We start from the raw sequence: 18,831 nt of genomic DNA, 5'->3' as shown, positions 1-18,831 counted from the left end.
TCAGGGAATAGGGAGGCCCAAGGATAGATGGCAGAATGACCGGTGGGTGGAGCAGTCAGAACACACACTACATTTATTAAATAAGTTTACAGTCTTATATGGGTGTAGTTCATGGTGCCCCACAACAATTGCAATTGTAATCTCAAAGATCACTGATCACAGATTACCATATGGGCATAATAAGAATAAACGAGTTTGAAATATTTTGAGAATTATCAAAATGTGACACAAAAACATGAAGCGAACACATTGCTGTTGGAAAAACGGCACTGACTAACTTGCTTCTATGCAAAGGATATGCCACAGACCTTCAATTTGAAAACAAATCAAGACAATGTAGTATCTGTGAAGTGCAGTAAAGGGATCTGCAATAAAAAGAGGCATGCCTGTATTTGTCAGTGTAAATACTTGCACTGATGAAATCTCAGATCCTTGAAGTATTCTCATAAATATGTGTCCAACCTTTTAATGGATTAAAAAATCTTAGGACTGGAAGAAACCTAAGGGACAATGTGATACAGTGCTGTATTTGGGGTCAGAGGTCTGCTTTTAACTGTCTGCATGACCTTATTTAACCTTGCTGGGGGGTAGGGGGGGCACATTCTTTTCATCTGTGAAGTGAGGGTGTTAGACTAGAATTTCAGTTATAAATATAGGAAGCAAGTATTATTCTGAGAAAGGATTCATAGTGTTCATCATACTGTCAGAGGGATCCAGGACACAAAATGTTTAAGAACCCTTATCTGGACTAAACAACTAACAAAAATCCCTTCCGGGGCTCTATGGTTCTATGATTTAGGGGTAATCTAGTTTATATCTCTACAAATGAAGGAATAGACCTTGAGAAGTTAAGTAACTTACCTAAGTTTGGATAGAACTTTAGATAGTAAAGAGAGAACTAGAACCATAGTCACCTAAATTCACTATTATTTCTTTTATACCACACTGCCTGTGATCAAATAGCTATCTAGTGACTTAGGTGTATTTTAGCTTTAGGTACCAAATTTATTAAAGGTATGTAAACTTAATGTCTTAAGTTGAGTTGTAAGACGTTGTAAGATCTCACCATGCTCCATGCAGAGCAAGGTTCTGATAGATCAGTACTTGTCACCTAGAAGTTACTCTTGAGTCTTACAATTCTTGATGACTTTGTCTCTTCTCAGATGTCGTGTTGGATCAATTTTAAATATATATATTTAACAATTTCACAAATATTTATTGATCACTTACTGCTGGGCACCCCAGAAATTACAAAAGTTTTTTGCTCTGAATGAGTGTCAACATGTATTATGAGGGATAAGACAAATGCCTTAGGAGAGGGATAAACAAAATACTGTGGAAATCCAGATGAGAGAGAGATCATTTGACTGAGATCAGAAAAACTTTCATGAAGATGGTTTCTGATATTGGTCCCAAAGGATATACAGGTTTTGACAGGTAGAAAAGGAAGTAACCCATTGTGCCTAGAACATAAGATTCTTATAAAAATAATAATTTAAGTAGTTTTTAAAAGTTTGCAAAGTACTTTCCTCACAACTGTGTAAGGAATACTACTAGTATATTATTCCTGTGGTTCTGAGAAGTTAAGTGGATTGCTAAGGCCCCATATATAAGTGATAGAACTGGGATCGGAATCCAAGTTTTTCTTATTTCAGCTCTCGTGCTCTTTCTCCTCCATGCCACCATTTTCCTTTTTTAAGAATAGTATTATTTAGAGCTAGAAAGGCCCAAGAAAATGCAAAGACACTTGCTCAAGATCACATAGGTCATAAGTAGAAGGGACAAAATCTGAACATAGTTCCCCTCACTATGTTTTTAGTGACTTTTTATTATAGCACTTCAGATGGGAAATCAAGGTTGTGACTGGATTGTATAGAGTCTTGATTTAAAAACTGAGGATTTTGCATTTTGTATAGTGATCTTAAAATGTGTAATTATATTATTTTATGGTGTAGTAGCTGTCTTCCAAGTGTCAAAATATCACCATCTTAACTTACCTTGATAAAGCTGACTTACTTTTTATATGTCTGGAATAGAATAGTGAGATTTTGGGAATCTTTGACAGTTTCCTAAGTTGTCTGATGATTTTGGAAATAAAGGCAGAGGCATTCTACTCCTCGTATACCTTAGTACCAAAGCCAAATTGTCCTTTCAGAACACAATCAGATGTTATACACATCTTTATAGTACCCTTCAGTGTAGCAGTAGGTATTAAGTAATTGGATATAAGTGAAACCTGTATAGTAGTGCAAAGTTTCCAGAGCTCTTGAAGCATGTTATCTTAATTTAATCTTCATTAAACAACCATATGAGAAAGCACTAAGGCTATTCTTTACTGATTCATTTCAGCACCTGTTCAATAACTTAAGAGTCTGGGACTATAACAGTCAGGAACACTGAGAGGTTGACTTGCTCAAGGTCACATAGCCTTTTTATTTCAGAAGGGATTTAGAACCCAGCACTTATTGACCCTGAGTCCTCTATCCACCAAACCATACTGCATCCGTATTTTGCAGACAGGGTTCCAAAGATTAAGAGACTTTCGTCATGTTGCATAGCTATTAAGTAAGAGAAATATTAATTGAGCATAAGTCTTCTTCACTCCAAGTCCAGCATGATATATGATGCCATGGTTTTGTATGAGAGGAAATCAGTGACTCTTCCTATTAGGTTTAACTACTTGGCTCTAGCTTCTAAATAGCAGCTCAGTAAATTGCTAAGATGATGTCATTGGTCATATACAGAATCCAGAGCAACTGAGAAGTCACAGAGAATTGTTTTACAATTTATTCCTCCTCCTCCTTCTCTTCTTTTCTTCTGCCTCCTTCTTTTCCTCCTCCTCCTCTTTCCTTCCTGAAATCCTTTTTGTTTCTGCATGACCTTAGGAAAAACCATGTCCCAAATACTCATATTAACTCATTATTGGAAAACTCTTCACTTGGTCTGTGGAAAATACTTGTATCTTCTTGGATGAATGGTGTATAATTTATTGAAGGACATTAGGCAAACAAGAGCAGAATCTCTTTTGTCCAGAATCTTACTCATTAAAGATAATCCTCCATTGTATGAAACTTAGGAATGAGTAAGTGAATGTTATGAAGAACATTTTGAGGCTATATAACTGTCATATAATTCTACATCACACATCTTTTATTAAATTTACTTTTCATGGAGCAAAAATCTATCTTTGCCCCCTCTCTGCAAATTGAAAAAAAGAAAAAGAAAACCCTGGTGATGAATACCTACAATCAAGTAAAACAAATTACTAAATTGGCCACATCCAAAAATGTGTCTTAGTCTGTGCTTGGAATCCATCTACCTCTTGTTCAAGAGCTGGGTTGCATGAATCTTTGAATCATGACGAGGCATTAAATTGATCAGACTTCTTAAGTGTTTCACAATTCCTGTCTTTACAATTAAATTGTTATTTGATAAAGTTGTTCTGCTTCTGTTCACTTCACTCTGCATATTCATATAAGCATTTCTTGGGTTTTCTAAAAACCATTCCTTTCATCATTTTTTATAACAAAATAGTATTTCATCGAATCTGTATATTTGTTCAGCCTTTCCCCCCATGAAAAAGACCACCTCCTTAATTTCCAAGTTTTTGCCAAGCAAATAGACTGGCTATAAGTACTTTTAGCACATATATTGTTTTCCTCTTTGATCTTTTTGGAGTATAGACCTAGGACGCAATCTGACTTTTAAACTTGTTTTGGTGTTGTACTAGGTGTACACAGAAGTACAAAGGGACTGGACAGAAGAGTAATAGGATGAATCCAACTGATTTTAGACTTTAATATTGGAATCTTTAACCATAGTGTAATATTCCATATAGGTTATATCCTTGGCAAAATCAAAAACTAACAAAAGACAAAATAGACTACCAAATGTACATTTTCCTTCTGGTTCTTAAAGTTCTTTTATCCTGATTTATGCAAGAAAACCTAAATGGATAGTTTGAAATAAGGAAATATATGGGTGAAAGTGAGTCACCCATGTTGAAATGAAAAGCATTAAAGAAAATAACATAGCAAAGTAAATTTTACATTTTGATCTGGCAATGAATAATTCATTTACTACTTAGATTGATACTAAACTGGCGTCTTGAAGTGCCTGGGCTAAAGAATTTGTCCCTTCATTTGTTCTGTTAATAGAGTTTTAAAGGAAAATACTATTAAGACCACAGGCCCCCTACATATTAAAAGATAATTATTAGGATCATATTAAGTGGGATTATAATGATGGTTGCTTTATAATATAGATGTTTACAATTATCAAGATAACTTTGATTATTTAGTATTATACTTTTGTAAGATCTTGATTAGTGTGAATTTTTACAGTTTTATTTTAATTTGTTTGCAAGAAATATAGTTGATTTTATATATTAAAGAAACCAAATGTGGAAGAAAACTATTATATACTTTGTTCCTTTGAAGGCATTGAGAATAAGTAGGTATGGGAGCACATAGTACGTTGTAGGAATATAGACATGAGTTTCTACAGCATAGCTACTGATTGAGAAGATCATGTAACTCCTTTATAAGCAAACGCTAGCTTTTCACTTTAAACAGCTTGAACAAAAAGGAGTAATACAAAATGGTCACACCTTTAAAAAGATTTCCTAGGTTCTGAAATGGAGCAGTGGGTATTTTATTAAACATAGAGACATACACACACACACATGACATATAGCTCACAGTTAGGAATTTCAACACTTCATTGGAAACCATGACCCTCTACCAATGCAGATTTTAACAAATCCACATATTAGTCTATTAATTTCTGTTCATATCCTTCTTAAATGTTAATAGAAATTCTTTCATTGTTTTGTGTATTCCAGTACAACACTTGAGCTAGTGTTGCATTTCGTAGCCAGCGTTCCTCTTCTGCTCGTACATGTCCTTGTAAGTTTTTTTCCCCAACGCTTTTCATCTGCCATTAGTAATGTGATACAACCTGTTGACACCCACTGCACATGCAGTTTTGTTTCTTTTGAGATCATTGTGTTCCATGGTATGTGGTTCAGTAGCGCCACTGAGAAAACATTGGGCTTTTGAATCAGCAGCAGTTCTGAATGAATGAAATCATCACACAATTTCCAAACGACAGTCCATTTGGAAGAACTATATAGTACTTTACAATGCATGAAGTGCTTTCCTTACAGCAACCAGTAAGGTATGTGGTACTTTAATAATCCAGTTCTATTATTAGATAACTGATGTATCATGATCAGGACTATAGAATTGCAGTGTAATGGAATGGAAAAATCCTTGGATAAGTCATCATACTCCATTTTGTATATGAGAAAATGGAAGTTGAAAGAAGTAAATTGACATTACCAAAATCAAACTGTTAATAAATTGGCAAAACCAAAATATAAACCAGGTCTCGTAATTCCAGCTCCATCAGATTTTCTAATACATCTTTCTGCTGTGCTATATCTCCATTATCTGTCATTGTTCCCTGAGACCTTCTCAAACTGGAGCCATGGTATTAAAGTTATTTTACAGAAGTGAAAAAAAAAGAAATACATTCTCCTGGATTTCTGAGAGAAAAATGTGGGAAGATACTAGATATAAGCACTTCACACAGTTAATGTCAGCATTCACAATATTCATAATAAAGAAGAATAAGGGCCTGGTAATCCAAAATTGCATATTATCTTTCCAGACAGTAATGATATCTCACATTTAAGGTTTGCAAAGAGCTTTACCTAAATTACATCATTTGATCATCACAACAATAATTCTCTGAGGTAGGAACTTGATTCTAGCTACATAGCTTTCAAATAATGCTATGGTAGAACCAGGAAAGCTATCCCCAGTAAGCATCAGAGGAATAAAATTAAAGTAGTGGTAGTAGTCACTAATTCCTTGCCCGGTGATACTGAGATAGCTATTTGTCAACCTGGTGACATTAGAGAGGTCTCATCTTCTCAACTCATCATGTTTCCAGGAGAACAGTGTGGAGTAGTCTTTCTTACAAATTTTCTCTCTGGCTTCTCCAAGTAAGCAGACCTTTCTTTTCAATGAAAAACAAATAATATCTGTACCTTTAATGAGCATGAATCCTCACTACCTATTTCTCTTCTATTTAATGCCAATTTCTTATTAAATATAAAGTTTAGTAGTAGATAGTCTCAGTAGTGGTAGTGGTATAACAGAAAGTAAAATCTTTACTCCCTGTCCTTTTTTTTTTACCCTTTTTCATGAAAGATTAGTGATTTAGAAAAAAAGTGAGTAATGAAGTGCCATGGAATTCTGTGATTTTTGTAGTAAGTATGTATTGATGACATTAGACTATGAAATAATATGTAAATATGTAAAGTACTATCTTATTCTGAATGTAGACATTTGGACAAATTTCTAGAGTTCTGAAAACTGCAGGCATTGCTTCTTTATGCCATTCTGGAATGATGACATTTGCATATATCGGCTTTCTAGCTGCCTTGATCTCAAATGTACTAGGATTTCTCTTGTTCCTTTAAAATGTTGTTTTCTGATTTCCTTTTCCCCTAATACGATATAATGAGAAGAAATGAAATGAGCTGTGAATTAATGAGCAGTTATTACCATGTATTTTTATTACTACTATTATTACATGCTTAACCTATTTCCTTGAAAAAAATTATCCATCATGACCAACCAAGGTTTTTGCAAAAAAAAAAAAAAAAAATTAACTTATACTCATATGGTTCTTTATATCTTTTCAAAACACTTCTACATACATCATTCTATTTTAAGTTCAGAATTAAGGTCTATCCCCTCTGAAAATGAGCAATGTTTTTAAATATCCCCCATCAACATCAAAACTATCAAGAAAAAAGTCTAAGAGACAGATACATATGTCAGCAAACAAAATCCCAAAACACAGCAGGAAAGGAGCCAATTGTCAGGGAGAGTCTGAAGATAAGTGAAAGAATAGGGATAACAGAGGGCGCAATATTTTGGAGGAGATGGGATGAAATGGGATCATTATATAGGTAGCGACATGATTTGCCTTCATAAGGAGTAGGGTTACCTTTTTATCAGTGACAGATGTGGAAGAGGAAGATAGTAGCATAAGGCATATGAGTGATATGAAGTGGATGAGACAGAGCTAATGAGAAATGGCCTCAATTTTTCAGTAAACTATGAGGCAAAGTTCTCAAGATCTTACAATTTAGAAATGTTATGGTAAGTAGCATAGTGAGCTGATAAGGGAGGTGTACCAGGTGCAGCATCCACGAGGGCCCATTTGAGATTTTGTAATACAAATTTGTAGTGCACCCATTCACAATAGTTGCATGATTTTCTTTATCTTTGTTCATCTGCATATGTAGGAGCTAACGCAGTGGCCTGAAGTTTGGCAGCATTTCATCTGCAAAATTATAAGGGTGTCAAGGTCTCAAGTGCAGAGTTAAATTGGTTCAACTGCAGGTCAATATGGGGAGAAGAGAGAGTGGATAGTGCAAGTGTGATGGTCTGGGAGGAGAAACAAGGGACTGGAGGTCTTCATGTGGAGGATAAATGGGATTTGGTAAGGGGTAAACAGAGGGAGGGAGTTGGTAGATTATGGTCAGATAAGGGGATTTTAGATTTCTTGAATATGGAAGTAATACATTTTTGTGTGATGGGAAGGGAATGACCATCTTTGTGTGTGACTAAGGTGACATGGAAGGAGTAGGTCTTGGGAAGTGAGTAGGTTGAGGGATTGAGTGGTTAGGATGTTTGAGCGAGAATCGTATGCTCCCTTTATGAGAGCAGGAGTTGGGGAAGAGAGAAAAACTGAGAGCCAGGTAAACTCATTGACTTTTGCATAAAGTATACAGTCAAAAAATATAGGAGTGTATGCATTGCAGTTTTTAGTTTATGTTTTGTAGACAAGCAAATCAAAGCTCTGAGAATTAAGTATGTAATAATAGTAATAATAAAAAGTCAATTTCATCCTTAGTTACTAGCAATAAAAATCTACAGAACATTTAAAACAATTTACAGTAAAAAGAAAAATAATCAAGTACTTAAGAACTAACTTACCTGAAAATACATGTGATATATTTTTAAGACAACACTTGAATTATAATTCCTGAAATAAAAGGAAATCTAAAAAACTGAAGGAATGTTCATTATCTGTGAATGGAATAAATCAACATAGAAAAAATGACAAACTTCCAAAATGAATTAATATATTTAATTGAAAACCAGTTCAAATGTCATGGCATTTCTATGAAAACTGGATAATGTAATTAATTTACTATGAAAAAACAAATAGTCAAAAGTATCAAGGATTATTATTCAGCAGGAACCTGTAGGATGGGGATGTTGAATATGGTCTTTTACTTATAGTCTTTGAAATTTTACAAATCAACATCTAAACTGTCAAGAAAAAGGTCTAAGAGACAGATGCATCTGTCAACGAACAAAATAACTTAAAAAAACCTGTGATAAGCTGATGTAAAATCAAGACTAAACAATTTTTCATTTTTGAATCAATTTACTTGTGTAAGTTGGTTAATACTTTGGAACAAAATGGATTTAGGCTTATATTTCACACCAATTGAGCTTGCACTAATTGAATTCTACCTAAATAGAGCAAAGAAACAGAAAGCCCCATAAAACTATGGGGGAAACAAGCAACAGAGTAATGTCTTCTAAGTTGCTGAGGGATAATGACTTTTTCCCTGTTAAACAATTACTAGTGACTAGTTAGATATGCTTAACTACTCTGATGCTCATTCAGATCTGGGATCTCATTAATGTTAATGATTCCTAGACTCTGTTGGTAAGCTGTCACTTTATCTTTCCTGTGACCAAGCCCAAGTATCTCTTTCCAAATTTCCAAACCATACTACCCTGTATATGTTCCTTTCCTACTCCCTTTTATGTGTTGCTTTCATCTGTTAAAATGCAGGCTACTTGAGGGCAGGGATTATATTGTTTTCTTATATTTTATCCCTAGTGTTTAGTAATGTGCCTTGCACATTTTAAGCATTTAATCCTTCATCATTCATTTTGTAACCTTTGCATGCTTGCCTCTCGTGTGACTTTTCTGCATGTCCTCCCTTAAATTTATAAAATGGGGTTCATTCAGTGTTCTGATAGTCTTGATTTCTCTTGACATCATGACACCAATGGAACATTTTAACTGTCCATCTGTCTTTTCTCACCCTGACTTTGTGGCCAGTCCATCTTACTTTCCTAACAGACATTTCCCAGATAACATTTTTACTCCTGTGCTTCCAGTTTATCTGATATGTTTCCAGTTCATACATCTTTGTAACAATCATTTTTAGTTCTTTGGAAATTTGTGTTCTAATTTTACTGCTATACAACAGCACCTATATAATATTGATATTATAAAGGTGGACCTTTCTTTCCAGGGGAGGCTTGGAGTCATTAAAGGACATTTGCAATTTTCAGTCCATCTCGCTCTCCTCTTCAACTATGATCCCAACTCATTATCCATTCATACTTTCTGTACTAGATAAACATTTCTCCAGATACATGTGCAATCTGGGCAAGAGACATTTATTCACTTGGTCTTTTCTGTGTGAATGATTAGACCAAATTCTTTTGAGTGATTATAGATCTCTTCTAGGAGTCTCTGCAGTATCCCAGAGATGAGTTCAGTAAGCAGTGTGAGAAGAATTTTGGAGAAACTTAACATTTATAGGAATTCCACCTTTGACTAGGACTCTAGATTGTATCAGCTCCATCATGGTGGTAAACACCTTTGACAAGTACATATCACCCTGTTTTATGCCTCACCTGATGGTTAGAATCAGGAGGTCCTTGAGCCAGGATTATCTTTGTTACATTTTCTAAGTAATCTTGAATAGTTTTGATGGATAGATGAGAAAAACCTTCTTTAAAATAAAAGAACCTTGAAGATAGTGTTTTTGCCCTACTAATTTTTTTAGGGGAGGAGGTAATAAAGAAATATCTTTCAATCACTTAGGAAATAATAAATAATATGATCCATTGTGAATATCACTTAGGAAAGCCTATTTTTTTCCTTTTCAGTATCTTCATGTAGGGTGCTCTTGATTTGTGTACAAACAGCTGTTATGAAGATTCTATCTAGCTGGCAAGACATACAGATAGATACTTATTCATGTTTCTTCTGTTTCCTTTTTTTCTGAGTTAATTAAGTCTGAGTTTTTTTTTCTATCTTCATGTATCAATTACTTCCTTATATATCCACTATTTCCAGTATGGGATGTGTGTGTGTACACATATGTTTAGTCTAATCTGACTTTTCTAGGCTTTGTTCCGTTTAGGGGATAGAAATGATTATAGCTCCCTTACATGTATATCTGGGGCTATGATATTAAGATCCAAATGTGGTTACAATGTCCTTCTTGGAAAAGAGTTCGTTAAAAATGATTTTTGGAAATATTTCTCTTTTCATCTGTTTATTGCCCTTCCAATTTCACCATTAAATACTTTGAGGGCAACTTCACCATTTTTTCCAAACTTTCTTGTTGACCGTTATTCAAACTAGTTTTACCCTTAACTGAAGCTGTCTGTTTTATGAAGCACTACATTATCTTTCATCATAGGATTTTCCAGAGGAGTTTATATTCTAAACCACTGCTGCCTTTGGCACTGATTGCTCTCTGCTTGGCAAGTAAGTCAGTTATTTGCTGCCTTAGGTACTTGCTTTTTGGACTTTTTTGTTTTCTTGTAGAAGCAATTTATTCTGTTTAAACTGATATATAAAATTATTATAAATTTATATTTACATCATTTTTGTTGTCTATTTTTTATTAATAATAATAGAATCACAGATTATTAAAATTGAAAGGGACATTAGTGACCATCTGGTCCAACCTATACCTGAAAAAAAACACCATATAACTTGCCTGATAAATGATCATCCACCCTCTGCTTAAAGACCTCCAGTGAGGGTAGGAATCTCCTAACTCCTTATGCAACAATTTCCACTTCTGGAAAGCTCTAATTTGAAAGAATTTTTTCCTGATAGTAAGCCTAAATTTGCCTCTTTGCAATATGTGTGTGTGTCTATTTATTTGTGTATATATGTAAAGCATCTTCAGTATATGTATATGTGTGTGTATATATGTATATATGCATATGCACATATATTTTGATTCTACCCTTTTTGGTCAAAAAGAACAAGTCTAATTCCTTTTCCACATGATACCTCATTCAGAAACTGGACAACTATCATTCTCACCTCTACCCCATTCCCACTGAGTCTTCTCTAGGCTAAAAATCCCTGTTTCTTCAACCAGTCCTCATGACATAAACTCGAGGTTCTTCACCATCCCTGATGGACTTCCTCTGTACCCTATCTATTTCTATCTTATCAATGTTCTTCTTAAACTGTGCTTTCCAGAACTGAACATGATATTCCAGATATGGTGTGACAGAGTCCAGAGGGAACAGAACTTTCTCGTTCCAGGTAACTGCTTCTTTTAATGTAGCCTACAATCATATTAGCTTTTTTGCCTGCCACATAACATTGCTAACTTAACCTTACATTCTATAAAAATCCTTTCTACTATTTTCATATAAATTACTGTCTAATAGTGCCTTCATTATCCCATACTTGTGAACTGAAGTACAAGATTTTACATGTATCTATTGAACTTCATCTTAAATTGAGTCTCATCCCTAGCTTATTAGCATCTTTTTGGATCCTGACTCCATTATGCAATATTTCAACGTGATGAATGAAAAACCAGAGAAACAGAATTTCTGGGTAATTAATAATCAATTTATTAACTAGTTAATTAATAATCAATGAATTGATTATTAATTAGGAGAATGTTTTAGACCAGAAAATTTATGTTTTTAAGTTAGTAACCTGTCATGTTGATATGTTTATGAAATCCAAATAACAACAGATTAGGAAATTATGAATTCAGTTTTTTTATTTGGCATATATAATTACCAAATCTTATTTTTTTAAAAAAACAGAATATTCCCTCCAAAAAAACCCCCAAATTTCTATTTTTTAAATTTAGTCTAGTGTTAGGAGATGAGATTTGCTAAGGAGCTAGTAATAGTGACCTGTAGTACAAGAATTGAACTCATTTGAAAGTTACCAGAATAACTTCATTTGTAGCCAAAGGTTCTGGGATGGGATGTACAAGTACACTCATTAATCAATTTAAAGACAATGCATATTTCAAACAAGTCATTTATAGTAAAACATTTTCAATTACAAACCATGTTCAAATGAATAACCCTGAGTATAAGTGGATATCTCTTTAAGGCAACACAAGAAAAATTGTAGGTTAGTCTTCTTTTAAGATAACTAATTTTGCTGAAATTCTTTTCATTAAAACACAACAGAAAAAAATGTTATATTTACCAAACAACAGAATTGTATCCTCATTTCACAAATATCTGCCTCATTGCCTAATTAACCCCATACCATTGTGAGATATTAAGGGACCTAATCTTATACAGGAATATATAACTTGTAACAGGCAGATGACAAGTCCACATACTCAGGAAATAAACTTAGTTCATGGTTCTCTCCATTACAACAAAATTTATTTCCGCACTCACCTTCAGTTAGTCAGTTAGCATTTATTAAATTTATACTAGATAACTTACCAATAAAAAGATTAATTATTCAACTTACAGTAATGTAACCTTTCTTTTCTCAGTAGAAACACTCTTGAAATGCTTTCATATTTCAAGTAGGGCTTCACTAACAAAATGGAAAAATTCTTAAACTGACCTAGGAACAATTAAATCCTAATTCAGCTTCTAACTCAGTCTTTTGGAGTGATCAAAAATCACTCCTGTGAGTTTAGTGATTAACCTCAATTTTTTTTTTGATGATTTGCTCACTAAGAATTAAAGATACAGGACCTATAATAAATTGAGAATTTCCCTCATTAGTCCTTGCATTCTATGGCTGGAATCACAGAGCCAAACTGCTTTAATGTCTATGGTCTGAGATCTTATATCTCTGCAGCTTAGAACTGAAGACTAGGGAAGACAAGTCTACTGCTACCGCATACCCCAAAAAAGTAGCTTCTTTATTTCATGGAGGATCCCCAAATAAAACTTCCTTCTCTGATTCTACTTCCAAATCTGCACACTTTCATAAACTGGTTGAAAGGTCCTCTTCTCTGTCTCTTTAATTTTGGCCACAATAAAAAGACAGTTTTTTTCTGAGTTTTCTCTTTACTTTTTCCCTTTAAACTTTTATATATAACTTAACAAAAGAAGTGCCTTCAGGCAAAGTCTTACCAGTCTGGTTCAGGGGTGGGGAATGTGTAGCCTCATGGCCACATATGGCCTTTAGGTCCTTGGATATCACCTTTTATCTGAGTCCAAGTTTTACAGAACAAATCCTTTTTTTAAGGGGATTTGTTCTGTGAAATTTCTATTCAGTCAAAGGAACTCACTTGAGGACCTAGAGGGCCACAGGTTCCCCAACTCTGGTCTGGCTGGTTAAGACGTGACCTTGCTTCTCAGCCCTCTATCCAATGCATTTGAAATAAATACTGACTAATCTTGCAAATCACACTGAGACAAAAAGACACAAATACAAATAAATACAGAGTCTTAGTGACTAGAAATTAAAGTTTAGATAAAATTACTTTTCCTTGGTTACACCACTTCTTAATAAAAATTACTAATTATTTCATCTGCTTAATATATTGATGGTCATTGGTTTCTCTTGGTAGCCAAAGACAAAACCATGGAGACAATGAATGCTTTAAAACCTTTGGAAAAGGGTGTGTTCCCTGATAGAAGGGAAATAAACCCTGATGGGTGAAATATTAATGAGGAGGTGTGCTAAAAGTCTTCAGCTCCTCCTGCTGAAAATATGGCTTGATCATTAGACTTAGTTGCCTCCAGCAATCCGGACAGGCCGGTCCATCTCTGTCCAGACCACTTTGGTTGGTTTTCTCTTGCATGAGCTGGGTCACCCTAAACTCCATTGAAGGGCTCCGAGGCCATGGGCTCATTGCTTTATGGCAAAAATTCACCTATTTTATATTCTATTTTACACAAGCAATTTGTCTGGGTTCCTGCCCGAGATCCAGGAGCATGTTTCCTGTGAATTAGGGCTGGTCCCTGAATGAGGGAATGAAAGGCCTGAATCCTAATTAATAACAGTTTATTAATATAATAGAAAATAATTTCTCTCAGGTTATCTTTCCCAGCTTTGGGTCTTTTTTAAATGTGATGAATACATGATGTATCCTCTTATTCAACTTTCTGATTAAGATGATCATCTAGCAAAAAGGAGTTGAGCTTTCATGGCTTTATAGTTGTCAAAGATATATATAAAGAATTTGCTAGATAAGTTGGTTTCTAGACTTTCTGGAGCTTGTTACGGCGATTGTTTTTTTTCAGTTAAATAAATATCTTAGAGAATGGTGATAGTCTGGGTCCGTGTCTCTTCTTTTATTCATTCTCCACCCTAACCCCACTTTTTCTCTTTGTAAAAGCATGTTTAAATACTTGGGGTTGCAGTTATTTTAATCATATCTTCTCATTTTTAAATCTTTTATTTCAGTATTGATTTTGACCTGTATTTTAGTAAGTCTGGCTATACAAATAAGTGATATTCAGAAAGGATCCCTTTTTCAGTAACAAGTTATTTCCTCTTTTAAGTTATAAGCAGTTTCTTTTTTTCTTTTTTGGGGGGATGGGAGTATCTTTTTTTGTATCCAGTGCATTCCAAATTTCTTGTGGAAGTATTGAACTTCTGATCAAGACATGAAAAGTCCTAGTTGACCTCAGCTCTTCTCACAAAGAAAATAGTAATAGCTAATATTATATACAGTATTTAAGCACTTTGTATATGTTCATTTAATCCTAATGATAACTATGAAATAGACACTGCTATTATCCTCATTTCATGAATGAGGAAGCTAAGTTAAGTAACTTGCCCATTTTGAAATGGCCAGTAAGTGTCTGAGGCATCATTGGAAATCAGATCTTCCTGAATGCACATGCCTACTCTATCCTTATGTTATCTAGCTGCCTAAGAAACCCCTGCAAAAACCCCTGTAAAGGTTGCCAAATGAAGCATTGACCAGTAAAACTAAAGTGAAAAACCAGTAAGTTCCTCTGTCCAGTTTTAGACTCCCCAAGAAAAGGGCCAGAAGCCTGACAAGACTGAGCAGGAATGCACCAGGGCCCCTGAGAGAAATGACATAGCTGTCAGTCGAACCTGCAGCTCAGTAGATTGTTCTACCCAGTACCTCATTATACACAGCCTGAGGTCAGAAAGCAAATGTGAACCTTAAACAGGGTATAATGTCTCTGACTTCCTTCTCAAAGACAGGTGAAAGGGTTGCAGTTGGAAGGTGGCATAGTGACCATTTGCCCCCGACCAATGATACTCTTGGTGGGTTCTGCCAGACAAGAAGAACTGAATGAGCAGGAGAGCTCAACACAACTTTCTGAGAACAAGAAGACTCAGAAACATAATGTAGAAGGCAACTCGTTACCATGTAGTACTTCCTTGGGCCTTGGCCTCTCTAGTTTGGTGGATACGACTGCAGACATCATCTGCTCCTCTGTGGCAGAGCAGAACAATGGCCAGGATTGAGTAAGCACAGGGCAACCAGAGGTGGATCTTCTACTGAGTTTCCAAGTCTGGAAAGAAAGAATAAAAGAAGGAAAATTAAAGGCAAAAAAAGAACATTCTCAGGTTGACCAACTGCTGGATATTTTTCTAAGGGAAGAGGAGCTGAGTAAATCCCTGTAGTGAATGGATAACAACCTTCTGCAACCCCAGGCAGCCCTGTAGGCAACATATAGCATATGTGTGACTCCAGAGGCTGGTTGTGCTGAAGTAACAGAACTTTGGAGATGAGTGCCCTAAGGACTCACAGAACAGATTCTGCAATGGTTACAAGAAACTTATGAACTTCTGAACAGACAGAACAGGTCCCCTTGTAGACCTTACAGTGAGCAAAATAGCAGATGCCAGACAGCTGCGGATCCCTCTCCTCTGCCTAATCGTTTTTTTCCTCTTTTTCTGGAGACTCCCTCTTCGCATATATCACCATCTCCCCCCGAGACTGTCCCTCCAAGTGTGCACACCACCTGCTTTGTAGGCTTCTGCGAGGATCACGTGCCCAGTGCCAGACTCATCAGGGAACATAAAACAAGAGCCCGTGTCTCCTGAGCAAGACAATGTGAATGCTGTACTACAGGATCCTGCCTTGAAGTGCTTTTGAGGAATTGTTACAACTGAATAGTATGTTAGTCAGCTTTCTTCTGCATTAAAGATAGATAATCTTAAGGAAGGGAAATAGGTCAAAATGTCAACTAGTATTGTTACTTCTGATAGGCTGACTGTTATTCAGTAATACTGTAATACCTGCCTCTTAAGATGAAGAGTATTATGACCTTTTGTTTTAATTTTTGATTTCTTTAAGGTTTGTTGGACAGATCTGGCTTTAGGACTTTCCATAATTTGCTATAATTATAGGATCTTCTAGCTAGTGGCTCCTTGCCATTTGTTAGAGAAATCATTTACTTTTCTCCAAGATATAACATCTTTGCTGCCAGGTGGATTCACTGACTATGTAGAAGGTTGCGCTTTGGGATTGTGCTGGCACCTCACTAGGTTTGGGTGCTGGAAAACTCTAATATACCTTCTGATATAATTACTGACTAGTCTAGTATCTCAGAACTTAGAAAGTTGTAGTTCATTCTGTCATCCCATCACTTGACCTAACAACAGGAAAGAATAGACACTATAGAAATAGAAACAACAGTAGGGCTATGTACTTGCAAGCATCTGTAGAAGGATAGGAAGATAAAGGTCCAAGGTCTCTCTTCCCATCCAGGTTTGTCCTCTTTATTGGAACAGTGAGAGTGAGATTGATTTGACTGATTAGTTCCTTTTCTATGCATACTCAATTCTGGCTGAGCAGCCAGTCAAAAGGCTTTTGTTCCACATGAGTTAACAAGTCAGGAAAGCCATAGAATGCTTGCATGTGTTTGGTAATGGAGCGTAAAAGCCTACATTACACATGCCTGAATTAAGTTCACCTAGCATCCAGATGGGTCCTATGCATATGCTCCCAGAACTAGAATTTTATTAGCTGTTCCCCTGTTACCAGTAATTAAACAAGGGAGAGATGATTGTTATCCTTTATTCTCAGAAAGGACCAAAATAACGTTGCTATGTTGGGGTCAAAGTATAGTGTGTCTGACTGGCTGATCAGACCCATATGAGCTCAGAAGTCAGGATCTACCCCAGGTCAGGCACAAATAATCACTATGAACATTTGTAGTGGAGATGTCTCTACATTTGAACATCTTATACTTCTTTTGACCTACTCCTGTTCTGCTTTGTTAATAGAGCACACTGCCTCCTTTGATGTAGGCAAGACATGCCAGGTGGTCCTGTGCCAGTATCTCTGAGTTTATTTTTTATGATCTTTCTTAAATTCTTTAATGTTATTCTTGCATTTCTTATTGGGGAAGTTTCCAGAGAGTCTTTTATTTGAGTAACGTTTGGTGTTTCTTGTACAAAACAGTTCATTCTCCTTACAGTTCTTTCCTCTAAGAACTCTCATTTCCTATCCCATTCTTTCTTCTAGAGAAGACATTCTTTATCTGGGGTCCACAAACCAGCAAGAACAACATTAAAAGATTAAAAACTGATCAGAAAAAATAAGCTATTATTTTAAAAAGGAAATGAAAACTGACTTATAAAACAGGATAAGATAATCTAAGAATTATCAGAGTACCTGAAAAACTTGACACCCTCCCCTCTCAAGTCTAAATACTGTATTTCAAAAAATCGTAAATGTAAACTCCTCAGACCTATTAGAACCATGGAGCAAAGTCACAGTTGAATGAATCCACTAATCAATTCCTGAAAGCCCCAGGTGAAAATTACTTAAAATGTCATATTCAAAATTCAGAGCTTCCACATCAAAGACAAAGTATTATAAGTAGCCATAAGGGAAAGATGTCACATACCAAGAAGATGCAATCAGGTTCATATAAGGCCTGGAAGCTATCAATTAATGGACAGTATAACTTGCAATACAGCAGCCTAGCTTCAAAGCTTAGTATAATCTTGCAGAGGAAGAACAGAAGGACTTTTAATTAAATATAGACCTTCCAAGAATTCTCTAGCAAGGGACTAGAGCTGAGTAAATAATTCAGTCTGCACACATAGGAATCATGGAAAACACAGAACAAAAATTTCATTTGAGCAGTTAGTACTATACCATAAGATAATGAAGGCAGCTAGGTGGTACAGAGTTCTGGGCCTGAGGTCTGGAGGACTCATCTTCATGAGTTCAAATCTGGCCTCAGATATTTACTAGGTATGTGACTCTGGGCAAATCACTTGTTTGCCTCATTTTCCTCATCTGTAAAATGAGCTGCATAAGGAAATGGTAAATTGTTCCAGGATCTTTACCAGAGAATCCCAAAATAGGGTCACAAAGAGTCAGACACAACTGAAATGATTGAACAAGAACAACAAAAAAGATGATGAAGCATTTGTATTGTAAAGAAGTAGAGAATTGTGTCCTCTCTGAACCCTAATGGTTTCAAGGGGTCATTGAAGAAGCCATTTTGTCAAATATTGACAATGTTAAAATAAAAAGAAAGGAATATGCTAGAGAATAAAGTAGTAAGGGGTGAAATTTGCTTACAAGGAAGATTATGGAAACATAGAGTCAAATAAGTGGACCACACATAAACCTGACAATTTTTGGAACTATCCAAAAGAAAAGTGAATACTTATACATATATAGTTTGCAATTTAAATACATTAAACTCTAGGTACAAGAAAAGGAGATTAACAGGGAGGATAAGTTCAGGAACAGAGCAGTGATAACAATTAGTAAATACCATCTTTAGAAATTAG

The 18,831-nt window shown here is 35.4% G+C and overlaps 1 protein-coding gene and 1 pseudogene across 11 annotated transcripts in view; both read left to right on the top strand.

The window, feature by feature from the left end:
- Positions 1-18,831, top strand: part of FGD4 (FYVE, RhoGEF and PH domain containing 4) — a 253,013-nt gene that overhangs the window by 153,616 nt on the left and 80,566 nt on the right. The gene's annotated exons all lie outside the window — the stretch shown is intronic.
- On the top strand, positions 15,242-16,209 carry LOC140533932 (zinc finger protein 106 pseudogene; annotated as a pseudogene).

Source organism: Notamacropus eugenii, chromosome 3, assembly GCF_028372415.1.
Source record: "Notamacropus eugenii isolate mMacEug1 chromosome 3, mMacEug1.pri_v2, whole genome shotgun sequence".
Classification (NCBI taxonomy): Eukaryota; Metazoa; Chordata; class Mammalia; order Diprotodontia; family Macropodidae; genus Notamacropus; species Notamacropus eugenii.
Note: the sequence above shows the minus strand (reverse complement) of the source record. Positions and strands in the feature narration are given on the sequence as shown.